This window comes from Numida meleagris, chromosome Z (genome assembly GCF_002078875.1).
Source record: "Numida meleagris isolate 19003 breed g44 Domestic line chromosome Z, NumMel1.0, whole genome shotgun sequence".
Classification (NCBI taxonomy): domain Eukaryota; kingdom Metazoa; phylum Chordata; class Aves; order Galliformes; family Numididae; genus Numida; species Numida meleagris.
The window spans coordinates 71,551,527-71,566,216 of NC_034438.1; the positions used below are offsets into that span (position 1 = coordinate 71,551,527).

At 42.1% G+C, this 14,690-nt stretch overlaps 1 protein-coding gene across 6 annotated transcripts in view; it reads left to right on the forward strand.

Moving 5' to 3' along the window:
* The window catches only part of SEMA6A (semaphorin 6A), a 113,861-nt gene that overhangs the window by 25,308 nt on the left and 73,863 nt on the right, over window positions 1-14,690 (forward strand). The window lies entirely within an intron of this gene.

Here is a 14,690-nt window from a genome sequence, read left to right on the forward strand (position 1 = left end):
TTCTCTTCTCTTCTCTTCTCTTCTCTTCTCTTCTCTTCTCTTCTCTTCTCTTCTCTTCTCTTCTCTTCTCTTCTCTTCTCTTCTCTTCTCTTCTCTTCCTTTTCCAAGCCACTCAAGCCCAGCTTCCTCAACCTTTCTTCACAGGGGAGGTGCTCCAATTCTGTGAACATCTTCATGACCCTCTTCTGGACCTGCTCTAACAGCTCTGCACCCTTCCTGTACTGGAAGCCCCGGGCCTGAACGTCATACACCAGACGGGGCCTCACGAGGGCAGAGCAGAGGGGGGCAATCCCCTCCCTGTCCCTGCTGGCCACCCCTCTTCTGATGGAGTCCAGAGTACTGTTGGCCTTCCAGGCTGCCATAGCGTGCTGCTGGCCCATGAACATTCCTTGACCTGAAAAGGGCCATAACTTCTATGTATGTGCTTCTGGAAAAGAAAAAAAAAAATTCTTTCCACTTGATTTTTGCATCTTAGTCATTTATAAACTATGCTTCCCCAGTCATTAGACCAAGAGAAAAATCGCAAATAAAATGGAACATAAGGGCTACAGATACATACACTGTATTCATTATTTATTATTTCAGGGGAAAAGGCCCCTAAAGCACTTCAGAGCCTAAAAACATATGCTTTGTAATGAGAACCTTAGAGGTTAGCTGTCCATTGACTTCCAGTAAAAAGAAGGCTGTATCTCGTTTTGTTCTCACGGTGAAAGAAATCGGGAATTGCACAGCTGAAACCAGCACCACTGTTGAGTATGAATCAAGCTGGTGGCAGGTGAGTAGCTATCCTTTGTTTCAGTGGAACTGTCCTGCAGATCAAAATGTAAGCAGCAAGAGCTCACACCTTATCTGTGCTAACTGCTAGCGCGGTATTCTTCACTGGAACTCGCAGGATATAAATTTGTCCGGAACTAGAAGCTTGATGCTTCACCAAAAAGTTGCTCCATGGTGGTGAGCAGACGTCAGCCAAGGCTGAGGCCTGTCCTCAGCAGCACTCCGGACCACCTTCTGCAGCACACCAGTCTGCTCTGCATCTTGGAATGCTGCAGTTCTTTAGGTTAAAGAGATTTTATGAAATCTGGCAGAGCAAAGCAGCTCAGTGAAATAAGAAAATGCTAATTTAGTAATGGAGGTTACGCAAAACAAAAAGCGTGCTAACAAGGGCATGATACAGTTACACTTGAGAATTCCTGTGCGGATAAATCAATCTTCTTTAAGGCTTACAGAACTTAAGAGATTTTCCTGTCACAGATATCCAGCCGTGTGTAAGATACCAGCAAGTGTGCTAGAATTGCTACAGTGTTTTGTATCTGTAATGACAATAACATGTTAAGTACTTGCAGACAAAAGCAATGTGGGTGGACTATCACCTCGTTATATATTAATTAACCCTTTGCTGCATCCACTGTAATCTCCTTTTTAGCAGTTATTTCCACTATGTTTTCAGTACCCCATCTATTTATTCACAGCATTGTTGCTTTCAGATGAAATCTCTGCAGTTGTTCTTTTCCTTATCAAAACTGTTTTTAAAGGAGTGATAGATGGAAGGGCTGCACTGTTTGATTTTGCTTCCAACACGTGCAGAATTTTTATACTAAGCTAATTCTTATTAATTAACAGTTTGCTCTAGCAAGGCCAGCATGTAATTCAAGCTTTCCTCAGCTTCTGGACCTTCTCTCACTAGATCCTGCACCTGCCCCTCCCCCTGCAAATCTGTGTGAGTGTTCATAGGGATGTTCAGCTTTAAGTACATATGGCACAAAACCAATTGCTGACCTTCAAACACTTAAGTCTTCTTTCAGAGAGCTCTATAAAAAGCTTTTGCAACAGGGATGAGAGAACTGAATTTTTATATTACTGACAGGATAACTTGTTTTAATTCCCATAATTTACACTGAAAACTCAAACACTGACTCAGCCGTGCTAGTGGAGATTTATTTGCAAAGAGTTTTTGCCTAAGTTTAGAGACAGAGCAATAAACTGTAGCCCAAGGGCCAAAAGAGATTAAAATTAAGCAGGAAGAGGGAGAATTGTGCCAACTGGGAAAAGGGGGAATTTCCAGGGAACAATAACATTACCATAGGCTTGCCTAGCTTGCTTCATTTGATTATCCTGAACTGCATTATGAGAATTAATGGAGCCTCCCTCCTAACCTCTTTGTGAGCAGTTACTGTATGCCAGTGCTGATTTGCAGACGAATTAATAAAGGCCTCATGCAATCCTGGGATTCTCAGCAAACTCATAAACATCCTCAAGGGAAGACGAGGACAAACACAAGCTAACATCCTGTGGACTGGGATCTACCAGTGTGGCATCCATGCAGTATCTTAATTCAGTATGGTGCCTGACATCCCTCTCCTGGAGAAAATTTGAGCATGAAGAAGATGACATTAGAGCTCCTGAGAAGAACAAACTTGGTTTCGAGGTCTTTCTGTTGGCTTCTGGCTTGCCACTATGAACAGCCACTGCAACCCTGCTCTGCCACGGCACCATAGTCTCCTGACACTTTTGTTTTTCCACCTTATCGTTACTTCCATGCGAGTGAAATGAGTTAGAAGTAACCTCTCTTTGCTGGCACAAGGTTCGACTCATTGCTCTAGCTGGAATTTCCCACCTCTCATTTGTATGGCTATTATTTATTCTATGGAGAGAAAAGATTGGGAACTGAAGAAGAAAAAAAAAAAAAAACAAAAAGGATTTTCCAACCTCTAAACGATAAGCTGTAAGACTGCCCATTGATGACAACTTTGCATCTCCCATGTTTGCTCCTAGCACTCCTCTTGAGGGGACAGTGCTCCGCTTCTACCTCATCGTGTAGGTTAGGCTTGAGTTGTGCTGTGACTGAGGGTTGATCACTGCGTGCCAAAATACTTACCTTCTAATTGACATGAAAGCTGTTTCTGGCTTGGTGTTGAGGTCATAACACAGGCTTGGTTTCCAGCATATTCTTTTCTCCCCTGCATGTTAATGCATTGTCCTTCTTCCTTCTCCTAATAGCCCATGAGATTTGAACTCCGAGTCAGCAAAGTAGAGGCTTTATGAAGCACAAAAGAACACCAGGTTTTTATCACACCATGCCTGTGTAAAGAGCTGTTCAACCATTCAGTTGCTGCTTGTATTGTGCAGCTGTTATTCAGCTGCTGAGAACATCTTGCTGTCGACGCTGTCATAGTACCTGAAGGAAACACTGGCGCACTGAGCTTTTCGGGAGGAGCTAGCTGGGACTGGGATTTTGCCAGATCCCTCTGTGGAGAGTTGAGGTATTTTCTCCCCCTGCGCCTTTCCCATTCTAAAATCCCTGTAAATAAGTAACAAAATTTTTGTCCGCTTGCCAGCATCTGTTGCAGGATTTTTCTACGATGATGTCTTCTACATATTGACAGCCAGCGCTTGCTGTCTGCTCAGCCCACCTCCCCACGCCAAGTGGGGCTGCGGTGGCAATGGGAGTTGTGCTTCTGGGCTCCCAGGCTGCGCTCCGGCACAACAGCCCTTTCTTCACCAAGTGGCAGCCAGTATCTGGTCAGCTCCATCTATTTAAAGGCAGACAAGCGGAGACCCCAGAGCTCCTGGAGGGCTCTTTGCTTACAAGTTAACAGGAAACTCAACTGTTTCTCATTAAATGCAAACAACTGTGTGAGGACAGCATGAAGGAAGTGTCTAAAGCTCTCAGAACTGAGGGGATTCAGAGATAAGCTGAGCCTCATTCAGTCTCCAGGGCTAAATTTGGCTCTGAGCAGCGAGGGGTACAATTCCCGCTGTAGTTCAGGGCTGAAATTCTTCTGTGCAATTAATGCAAATGGCTGTATTTTTAGCATCCTAAGGAAAAAGGCTTCTGTGATCGTCTGTGCACGTGTGGCTATCAGCTCTCCCACAGTAACTTTTGAGGGCTTGGGTTGACTTCGCCCACAGTGCCAGCAAGGTGGTGGGTTTCCAAGGTCTTGTGTGTTTCTTGGGGACAGGAGGACAGGTAAGAGGAGTGCGGCTTCACTGGTGCCTCCAGAGTGGAGAGGGGAACATGGGGAACTCTGCCCTTTTAAAGACATCGGCATCAAGGCACAAATTCCTAGCACACCAGCCTTCACTGGTTCCAGTGCTTGTTTAGTAGTAACGTTTCCATCTAAATAAACAGAGCATTCCTGCTGTAGGGTTGTGTGAGGCTGAATTTGGTACGTTGCGTTTTGCAGTGCCCTACACATCCTATAATGTAAACTAGCAGACTAGCTAGTGCGGAAATTAATTTCCTAAGGTCTGACTTGCTGGCTACACTCCCACTGAGTTTATTAAATTAAATGGCAGTTGTGTCTGCTTACATTTTTCAGGATCCAGACCCATGGTTTGAGTGCGTAGCTCCTGATCTTTGCCGTATGGAATATCAGCCTTGTGCAGGAGATGTTACCCCATTAAATTAAGACAGTATTAGAAAAAAAATGCGTGTAAAAATGCGTGGAAATCATTGAATGACCACATGCAAGCTACAGCGGTGTGGTGTGTAGCTGTGTGCCAGGTTGGTACGCAATATACCAGTGTCAAATATCTATTGTACGTGTTCTGGACTTACATACCCAAATCTTAAGTATTTGTACATCATTTTTATTTATTTATTTATTTATTTAGGAATGGTTTTAAAGCACGTTGCCTGTATTTCTGACTGGGTCTTTTAAATCCAGCGGGAATCTTTCCATGGGCTGTACTGAGAACTGAAATGATCGCTAGCTTTAAAAGTTACCCTACTCTTTCTTTCAGTTTGGAGTAGTGTAGAAAGCATCTAAAACCCTTGAAAGTGCAATTTCAGGCTATAAAATGGAGTATTGTTGGTCCCTTTCTCATGTGGAATTGATTTAATGTCTGGGACTGCCAAATTCCAGTCTGATACAAATTGCAACAGCTGAGTTACAATTTTTAAATCAACCCTGAGGATTAGGGATTTATAAAGGTTTCATGGGAAGGATGTTTATCTTCGCAGCTGTATGAATATGGGGGTCTATTATCTTTAGATTTATCTTCCCAGCTCTCATGAGGCAAGTTAGGTACATGATGTGTTGGGCTTTCTATGTATATTCTTGTTCCCTTCCCATTGTCTGTGCTTCTCCTCCATCTCTGTCCTTCCATTCCACCTGGAGGCTTAGCAGTCTGTTCCCCTCCTCATGGGCTGTTTGTCAGTCCTCTCTTACGCAGCCTCTGTTGGAGGTGGATGATAGTGCTTTTTGGGAAGGCATTTTCCCGTGCTTTTATAACAAGACCATGTGCTGCAGGCAGCAGACACAATTACTGTATAAACAAGCCACACATGGATACACACAAGAAGCTGGGCCCAGACTCCAAATTCTTCATTTCTAAACCATGCGGACAATTCTCATGCACCAGTGAAATTCCCTTGGCTCAGAAAGTCTCCAGCTTTTTTAGTTTACGTCTCACAAGGGTGATACTGTTATTTGGTGGATGACCTGCCTTCCCAGTCATTATCTGACAGCTACTTTCCCTTTTGTGTATTATCAAAATACAACTGCCGTGATTGCTGATATGGAAAGGTGCATCTAAGGAAGTGTTTAACGTGCTTTCACGTATTTCTCTGGTTTAGAAGCTGGTAGAAAGGAGTGGCAATGACACGTGACCAGTGAGAAGCTGACAGAAACAATGACAAAGTGCCTTTTGGTCCAGGCTGTGAACCTACGTTTGTATGCAGCTGTGCTACCGGGACCTGCAGTCTTCCTGTGAGCCTGCTGCAGGACTGCAGCATCTTTGCCTGGTTAATTCATGACATCTGTGTCTTTCCCTCTCCTTTAATTATTTCTGCAAGATTAAAAAGTTGATGAGTTAGTAAGAGGACAAAATAGCTCATGTCCATGAGATCCAATTTCTAAGCCAAGACTCCGAATGAAAATGAGTGCAACGTACAACAGTAGTGCTAATGATTTTCTTTCTTTCTCTTTAATATCTGTCCATCCAGCTGATGTCCTTCTCTTACTCCTCTTTTCTCATTAATTTCCTCTGAATCTTTTCCCTTTCTTCTCCCTTTGCCTGTAATTGCCTTCCTTCACTTCTAAAGATTCCTTTACACATATCTGCATCCATCCATCTGCCTCACAGCCTTCTTACAGCTGTGTTCATTTAAAAATGTCCTTCTCATTTTTATATTTTTCTCTCCATCTCCCACTTGCATTACCAGTCGTTTCTCTCTCTCCACGCTCAGGTGATGTGACAGCCCTCCCTCCAGAGCCTGCTCCAGCTATTTGAACCTGCAGCTTAGCTTTCTTTTTCTCTGCTCCCCTCTTTGTGTACCCAGGTCTACCCACTGTGTTTCACTTCAGCCTTGCTCTTCTCCATTTCTTTTCCATAATCTTCCATTCGCTGTGTGTAAGTGTGACTATGCCTTCAGACACTTCTGTTCGTCACTGTGGGAAATCCTTGCAGGAATCTGAGAGTAGGATTTCATCTCAAGTATAAAATGCATCTTGGAGGTTGTGGTGATGATTCATGTCACCATCTCACATTAGACCAACTCCTAGTGTTTACCTAAGAGTCTTAATAAACACCCTGGCACTGGAGTGCATTGGACATTAGTTCTTCTGTTGATGTACATTGCTGAATCAGTACTGCCTTGAAAATGCTACAGCATGAGAACAGATTAAGACAGTAAGTGCAAGTGGTGGGATGTGGAGAGAAGCAGTTGTCACCAGCCCAAAGGACTGCTGGAGCGTGTAGTACTGCATCAGCTTTCTGCATCTTCGCACATGCTCAAGTATATTCATAGCTGTTCTGTGCTGATCTTCAGAGTAGTTTCCACAAGGCCTATAAGACCACGAGTCCATGTAGGAGCACTCCACCTCTTTCTGCACCTATCACTAGGTACTGTACTGGCTGGTACAAATTCCTTACTGCTGGCTTCTGCAACTGCGCCCCGTAATGAAGCTAATAGGTTTCCTGCATGCAGAATGACTGCCAAATTCCACTACTTTAGAGTGTAAAAGCTTCCCAGGAGTAGGAAGTGCATCCCTCTGTGTATGTACAGTGCCGAGCGCACAGCTGGTGCTCAATAAATAATGTATGTATAGGCCTGGTACGATTTGACTGTTAATCTAATACAGCTGAGGTGAACCATCTTTTTGTAGTAAGAGGCAGCATTGGTCTGTTTTATAGTTTAGGCTTTAAATAATGAAAGTGTATTAGCCAGCAAGTTCAGGGGGTGCTCATTTACACCGCCTTCACACAACATGTCCCATGTTTCACATGACAGGGAGGATAGCTAGTTCCCTCCAACTGAATGCATAGTGATTAAACTGTCTGGGCATGAGCAGTAGGCAGCCATCAAACAGATCATTATTAAGACAGCTATAATTACAGAGTCAGAGCAGCCTCTTGCAGTGCACTAGTATGCTGCCTTCAAAACTGGGAACACAAGGGCCTACCTCCTTAATACGTTGAGGTCCAAACTATGTGAAGTAGCTGCAAATTTTTGTGTTGCCTCAGTCATGTCTTAAGCAGTTAACTGCCACTGTCTGCTGTTTGGAAGCTGGCCTGCTTTCCTGGCTGGGGGTATCTGAGATAGACCTAAGTGCTGAGTAAAGGGCTGTTCAGAAAAACAAGTATAGCTGTGACGCTTCTGCACGATCTCTCATGGTATTGCTTTAGTCATTACCTGAGTGGATACTTGAGCTTAATTGTTATCAAGGGGACATGCACAAAGTCATCTATTTCATTAGGCTAATTTGCATGACTCAGCTTACCAAGAATCAAATTTTCATGTATTGTCCATCTTGCTGTCAGCAAAATAAGGGGTGGGGGAGGAGTAAATGGCAAGCAATGCAAGACTGAGATCAGGTGGTGTTTATTCCTTGCCTCTGAGGTACATCTTTCAGAAGCCTTCACTGCCTTTGGATATACCAAAGACAGACACAGATTGATATGCTCTATAAAGTATATTTTTGGCAACATTTGAATGTAGGAAAATACTTAAAAGTGAGACTTACAGAGCTATATTAAGTCCAAGTCAAAGCAGTGAGTGGCTGGGCTGTTAGCTGCTGCTGTGGTTAAAGAAGCAGCTAAGTGTTGATTATGGAGAAAGCAATTGGAGGATTAGAATAGTTAGATAAAATAGACCTTCATCCTCCTCTGGTTCCTCAGAGACATCAGTGAAGTGTTTTGTGTGTAACATTGCAGTCTCAAGGGAACTGCTGCTGCTGTTTATATCATACAAGATCCAGCTATGACTTTAACCGAAGGCTCTAATGTGCAGGGTTGTATTTTTTCCCTTCTTTTTGTCTTTGGTGTTCTCTTTCAACTAAAATTATTGTTTAACATTGTCTCATTGCTGCTAGAATTGAAACTGAAAAATTAATGGCTGTTGACTGAAAGCATATTCTTTTAGTTCTGTCACCAGGTAACTGCATGTTAAACCTTAAATTTGTCCTAGAATTGTGACTGAGGTTTTCTTTTAAGTGTGAATTTGTTATGGTGTTTGGAGTATTGAGCTGTTGGAATCTAATAATGAAATGCAATTTAACATGATTGCTTAGACAGAACAAAGGAAAACTTCAATAGGACAACTGAAAAAATGTGGGGCATCATTTCTCTTATTATTGAACCCAGAGTGGTGAATTGTGCAGTCCCAATCCCAGACCGTGCCCAGGCTTTTTAAGGACCAGTGATTCTGCAGTCTGCTTTGCAGAAAAAAAAAAAAAAGAAAAGAAAAGAAAAAAAGAAAGAAAAAAAAAGAGATTTAGTAACAAATCTTTTGCTACTTGAATAACTTCAGTAGCTACAGCTAGAAAAAATGGCAGCTGACCGATCTGTTGATAATGATGGAAACACTAAACAAATAAATGATTGTGAGTGATGAATCGTGTTTCTGCTTTTTGAATTGGAAAACAGTGTTCCAAAGCCATGTCCCTGCCGAAACAGAAACTGCAAACAGTAGCTCATCTATCTTGAGGAACTCATCCATGCGTGTGTGTGAGTGGGTGGTTGAATTTTGAAGGACTTCGTGTTGGAGTGGAGGTCAGCAACTCACTGCATTTCTTCAGGCCTAAAACTGTTGATCTGAGTGGCAGTTTAGGATACTGGAAGTCAGTTTTTAAGGAGGATATTATGCTAAAGAAAGTCTCATCAATATTTTTATATTTTTTACAGTCTGGTCATTAGAATGTTTAGAGAAAGAACAACGTCAAAAAAGACTCGCATATTTGCATCTAACCTGTTTCTTGTAGAAATTTGGGAAAAAAAACCCTTTATCGTTTGTCTGTGTAGATTGTAAAGTGTTTTTTTTCTTAAAATTTGTGCAGCATATAGCATTCCTGGTGTAAAACACAAATTTAGAAAAAGAAGAACCAAAAGGGTTTCCCATGGAGCTGTATATTCTTCCAGGGGAGTAGTATCTTTTTCACTTTTTTTGTTTGCTGGTAGCTGTGTTGATCACATTCTCTACTTTAATCCCCAGCAGTATTTTGCTATATGGGCTGCAGCCTAAACTGTGATTTGTGATAGACAGAAACTGGGTTACAGCTTCTCTGCTGTAGATGGATCTAGACAGAAATAGCAACAATAGCTTGGACACAACTGCAGCGGGATTTTGTTCAGCTGATCCGTGACATCAGTTGACTGTAGATGATGTGCAGGTGGTTTGTGACAAAGTACCAATCAGTAATCAGATTCATATTGTAGGAAATCATCGATTCATCAATTGTTGAGATTTGCAGAGTCAAAGGGGAAAGGGTGTAAGAAGGAAGAAAGGTGGAAGACCGCTTGCTGCTGAATAAGCTGAAAGGAGAGGTTTCTTATTCTAACATTCAAAACTGTGTTGCCTCTGAAGTCAAATCTGGTTTTGCTAATTAGAGCAGCTTTATTTCAGACCTGTCATAAAACAGAGCATACCTTTTGTCTGTGTTTACATTAGAAATAACTTGAAAACAGCATATTGGAAAGTTTTAAGAGGTGTTGTATGTGTTGGTTTGTGCAGTACAATTAATCGTGTTTGAGAGAAACGTAGGCAGGAAAAGCCTATGGAGAATGTGTTGGCTGAGCGTTTTTGTTCTAAGATGTTTGACCTTGTGCATTTCTAAGCATGCACAGCAAGAGATGAGAGAGCGGTGAAAGTTGTTACGAAAAGATTTCTATGACTACTTGCATTTCTAGTCAGGCAAAATTCTTCTGGATCACTGTGTCCTGCCCCTGGAGAGGACACAGCAGGTTCTACGTGCTTGGTTCCTGGCAGAGGGAAATGGTTATCTTTGTTTGACGGGTGAAGGGAAAGCAGGGTGCCTAACTCTAGTGATTGAGAAAGAGCAAGCCAGTTGGTCTGTCTCCCATGATGGAAAAACAGGGAGCTTGCCGGAAGGAAGCAGCTTCCTCTTCTTCTCCCTTACCCAACCGCATCTCTTTATCCTAATTCCTCCCTGTAACACCTCACTTCAGAGCTGAACAACATTCAGAAAAGAGAATGTCATAAGATAGCTTTATCAAAATGTACGTTAAAAATTGTTTTCCAAGTTTAATCTCCTTTGATCATCAAGAGCTCTTTGGTTTTTTGTTTTGTTTTTTTTTTTAAATTTATTTATATTAGTGATCTTCTTACAGTTCTCCCAAAATAAGGAGGGAAGATACCATCTGTCCTCATGAGCTTGCAGCAGAAATAATGTTCTCAGTTTTTTGGGGAACGTAAGGGTGTGTATGAGTAAGGGGAGTAATCTGTTCTGGTGTAAGGAAAGCCAAATCTGTTCTTGTGTGAGGAAAGCCAAGTTTTTTTTACAACAGAAAGTCCCTGGAAGTAACTGTGGTGAAGGAAAGAGATTGTGGAGAGCTCCTGAAGAATAAGAAAGGAAGCCTACAGTCATTTCTTGCAGCTTCAACCAGTGAGGCATCAGAGCTTTCATTCTCACAAATAAATGTTGTTCTTTATGACATTTTATGTAGCGTTTTCAGTTGTCAAATTAGTCTTGTTAGCCACGTGTTCCTGCTGCCTCTCACAACTGTGTGGTCCTCCAGGCAGATCCCGCGCAGGTTATTTCTTCATGTTCCAGAGGGACAAAGAATCCTTTGAACACAAGCAAGGAAAAAAAATGTACAGTTATCTGCTGAGGAAAAAGCAAACAAGAGTGATTTCTGACTTGAAATTAAGGAGGGAAGTTGTGGTTGGCCCCAGTATTGAAGGAGGTGGTTCAGTGATTGACAACCTGTTTTTTTTTTTTAACCTGTTTTTGAAGTATGGAAGAACACAGTAAAAATTCAAATTTTTTGCTGTTGCTGTTCAAAATTATTGATCATCGTGTTTAGGGAGTGCCATTGGTTCTGTGTCTGGATGTGTTTCTGAGTCCAAGAGAAAGTAGCTTACTGGTAAGTGCACTAAACGCAGAGCTTCCTTTCTTGAAGTTTCTGAGAGTGTGGGGAAGATCTGGGCTATTTCTCCCGCTGTGGTGCACCTATGACAGTTATTTAGGAAAAGCTGTTTCTGAGAACCCTGAGGGGACAAAGATGTCAGGTAACAGAGCATCTCTGAGCTGCCAGTAAAGATTTTGTAGATTAAGTGCTTTCTTTCAAACCAGTTTTTTTTCCACCAGAAGAGGGCAAACGCCTGAAGGAGGTCCTTCACGTGGCTTGGATGCCAGGTCACTGAGGGATCTTCCAAAAAGCTGCTCTAGGAAACTCCTGCCCAAGTTGTCATTTTAGGTATTTCACACTCATCTTTCTTTTTTTCTTTCAGTGTGGTTGTAACCTCTTCTGTAGTCGTGTGGTTTGTGCTGTATTTGGATCTGAGAGCTTTTTCACCGAGCTGTCACGTACCGTTTTGTAGGTGGTCCTGTTGTTCTGAATACCAGAAATTGTCAATGTGTTTAGCCACAGAAGCTGTGAAATGGAGTTTCTCACAAGCACAGATTTAACTATAGGCGCATGCATGTGCAAATAGTCCTTTACTTAAAGCTGGTGTGGTGATGTTTACCACAGAAGAGTAATCCCCATGAAATTCTGTTTTGAATTGCTCGCAGGCAAATTTTAATGAGAAGTGATACAGTGTGCAATATGACCAAAAGCATCTTATTTGGTTACTCCAAGAAACCAATTATTCTTCTGACAGATTAAGGATAACCTCAAATTTCACAGGAAACTTGGATGTGGTATTTCCATTTCCTCATTTTAGAGGAAAGGCGTTGCCCAAAAGCCATGAAGTTAGCGGTATGTAACTTAGTCTTTATGTAAGGCTGTGTACTTTTATAAGATTGCAAGTGTCAGTAAATTCAGTTCTTCGTAGGCGTAATAAGGCTTATAAATGGTAAAGTAACATCACTCATGAGCTGATGTGGATGGCATGGGCTGAGCAGCAGCCGCAGTTTTCTCTGAAATCCAGTGGGAATCACTTCCAATTGCTGTCCTCAATTCAACAGACATCAAGGTCAGCATTAATAGAAGTATAAGTAAAAACAAGTCAATGCCCTTTAATTGTAACTGCTACCTGTGTGTTTCTACTGCCAGGTGGAGATTCACTGCTCTGTGGTACAAGGAAGCGTAATCTCAGAGACGTCAGTCGTGTATGTAGGCAAGTCTAGATGTGGGGTTGCCGGGCCGGAATCTACACCTTGATGGCAAACTGGATCTCTACAGGCACAGTGTGCGCATGCAGTCTTCAGTCTCATTAGAAAATAATTTGATTTTCTGGTCTAATGTCTCTTTGTACTTTTTTTCTCTTCTATCTACTGGCAGGAATTTGTGTCTTGGCTGCAGATCAGCTCCTGGCAGCTGATCAGCTGAATGTCCATGTTATTGAGGCCAGCTCAAAGTTAGAGGAAACTCTCACTGCAGCATTTGATATAAATCACATAAGCAGCAGAACTGCGGAGTAAGAAATAACAACAGCAGCTTGCCAGCTCTGCTGTCTTCTTTCCCGTGCTACAGAGGAATTTTTGTTCTGTCAGGCAAAATACGAAGAATTCATCTGGGTTCAGAAACACCTGGCAGACTTGCAGAAAACCCGTAACAGTGTGTGCCTCCTCATCAAGCAGTCCTGCTGAATTCACATAAGTGCACTCGACTTACAAACCATTGCTTTTCCTGTGTTCCCCGCCTTTAAAGAGGGAAGTTCTGGGAGTGAGGGAGAAAAGAACAGGAAGTTTGGGAATAGGTTTTGAGTTGCCCAAGCAAAAAGTGATATTATAGGTAGAGACAGACTTTCTTCAATGAATGCCAGGATGAGACACCTGCCCTGGTGACGGGGTTGTGGTTTTATCATGAGGATGATGCCTGTGTTCTGTTTGTTGCACTTGGTGGGTTTCTTCTTCAGCAAAAACAAAACTAGCTGGAATATCAATAACGATCTTTTCAGCATCAATCGTTAGCTGGGTGCTGGTGCTGTGAAAATGGCTTATCTTCCCGTATATCTCTTTATTTGCTGTTGGAATCTGAATGCAGCCAATCATTCCTAAAATAGCTGTAGGAATCACAAGCAGTATAGAAATGTCTTTGTCTCAATGTTGTGTCGCTGGGCCTGCCCTAGCACTGGATCTGGAAACAGACATGCTGCCTCATGAGGGTGACAGTCTGGATTGTCCTTTGCAAAAAAAACCTGCACGTGGTTTTGAAAGGACAGAGAATATTTCCTGGAGAAGAAGAGAATGGCTTTGCCATGCTCCACCAGTGAGCCAGGGAACAGATTAGAGGCTTTTCCTATCTGCAAGGAAGCTCATCCATCACGCCCTATTCAAGCAGTCATACTCTGTGGGCTCGTTCTCTCCTGCTACACTGAACCTCTTTCTCCACAGCTTTTCCAGAGAAGCAGAGCACATAATAACAGAGCTATTGCTCTTGTAACTTGTAGTACAGGCATTTGTCAATGCTGCTTTGAACTCTCTTTTCTGTGCTGCTCTAATTCCCTCATGATGTGCCAAGAAGCAGGTGTGACTGAACGTGTAAGGATGCTTGTATTCTTCAGTATGTGAGTGAATGCATGTCAGAAGAAGAGAGCAGTGTATTTGTGTGTGCGAGGGCTCATCTGTGTCTAACTATAATCTCTTTCTACTTTTTCTGACCCACAAGCCTCAATTTTAAGTTTGCCCTTGAAATCACGTCGTATAATTCTGTGTTTCCGCTCCGTAACAGACTCCCAGTAATTAAAGTGATCTCATACTGTTCTATTAATCACAGGAATTGTGATTTTTATATTCAGAGGTTAACTGATGATATCTGCATATAGCGTTTTCCCTTAAAATAAATTGAATTACAGTAATTAACCTTATGTCCAGGTCAACTGACAGTACAGTTTGTCTCAGCAGTATCCTGAAAATAGGATCTTTTTTAACATGTCTATTGGCTTCTTGCTTTGCCTTCTGTTTTTTTTCTTTCATAACCCTGATGTGATGCAGTGAAGAGATGAGCGAAGAATGTGTCACATTGCCTCACTGAGGAGAACTCTTTACTCAAAAGGCATTCTTGAGGATAGAGTTCTTTCTTGTACTAACTTTTCCATAAAGCTATTAGGATTATTTATGATATAAAATTTGGGAATTGTTTGGGCGTGAATCTAGGCAGAATAAAGCCCAGGGACTGCCACTTGCGGCTAGCAATTACTAGCAAACTGCGGGAACTGGATTAGTGCAAGCGTCATGCTCATCTCAGGGGAAAAGCAAAATAAATAGTTTGTTTGTCTCCGATTTATTTTGTCTCTTTAAAGTTTCCAAAAATATCAGCAAAAAAACATCGGATGATGAAAA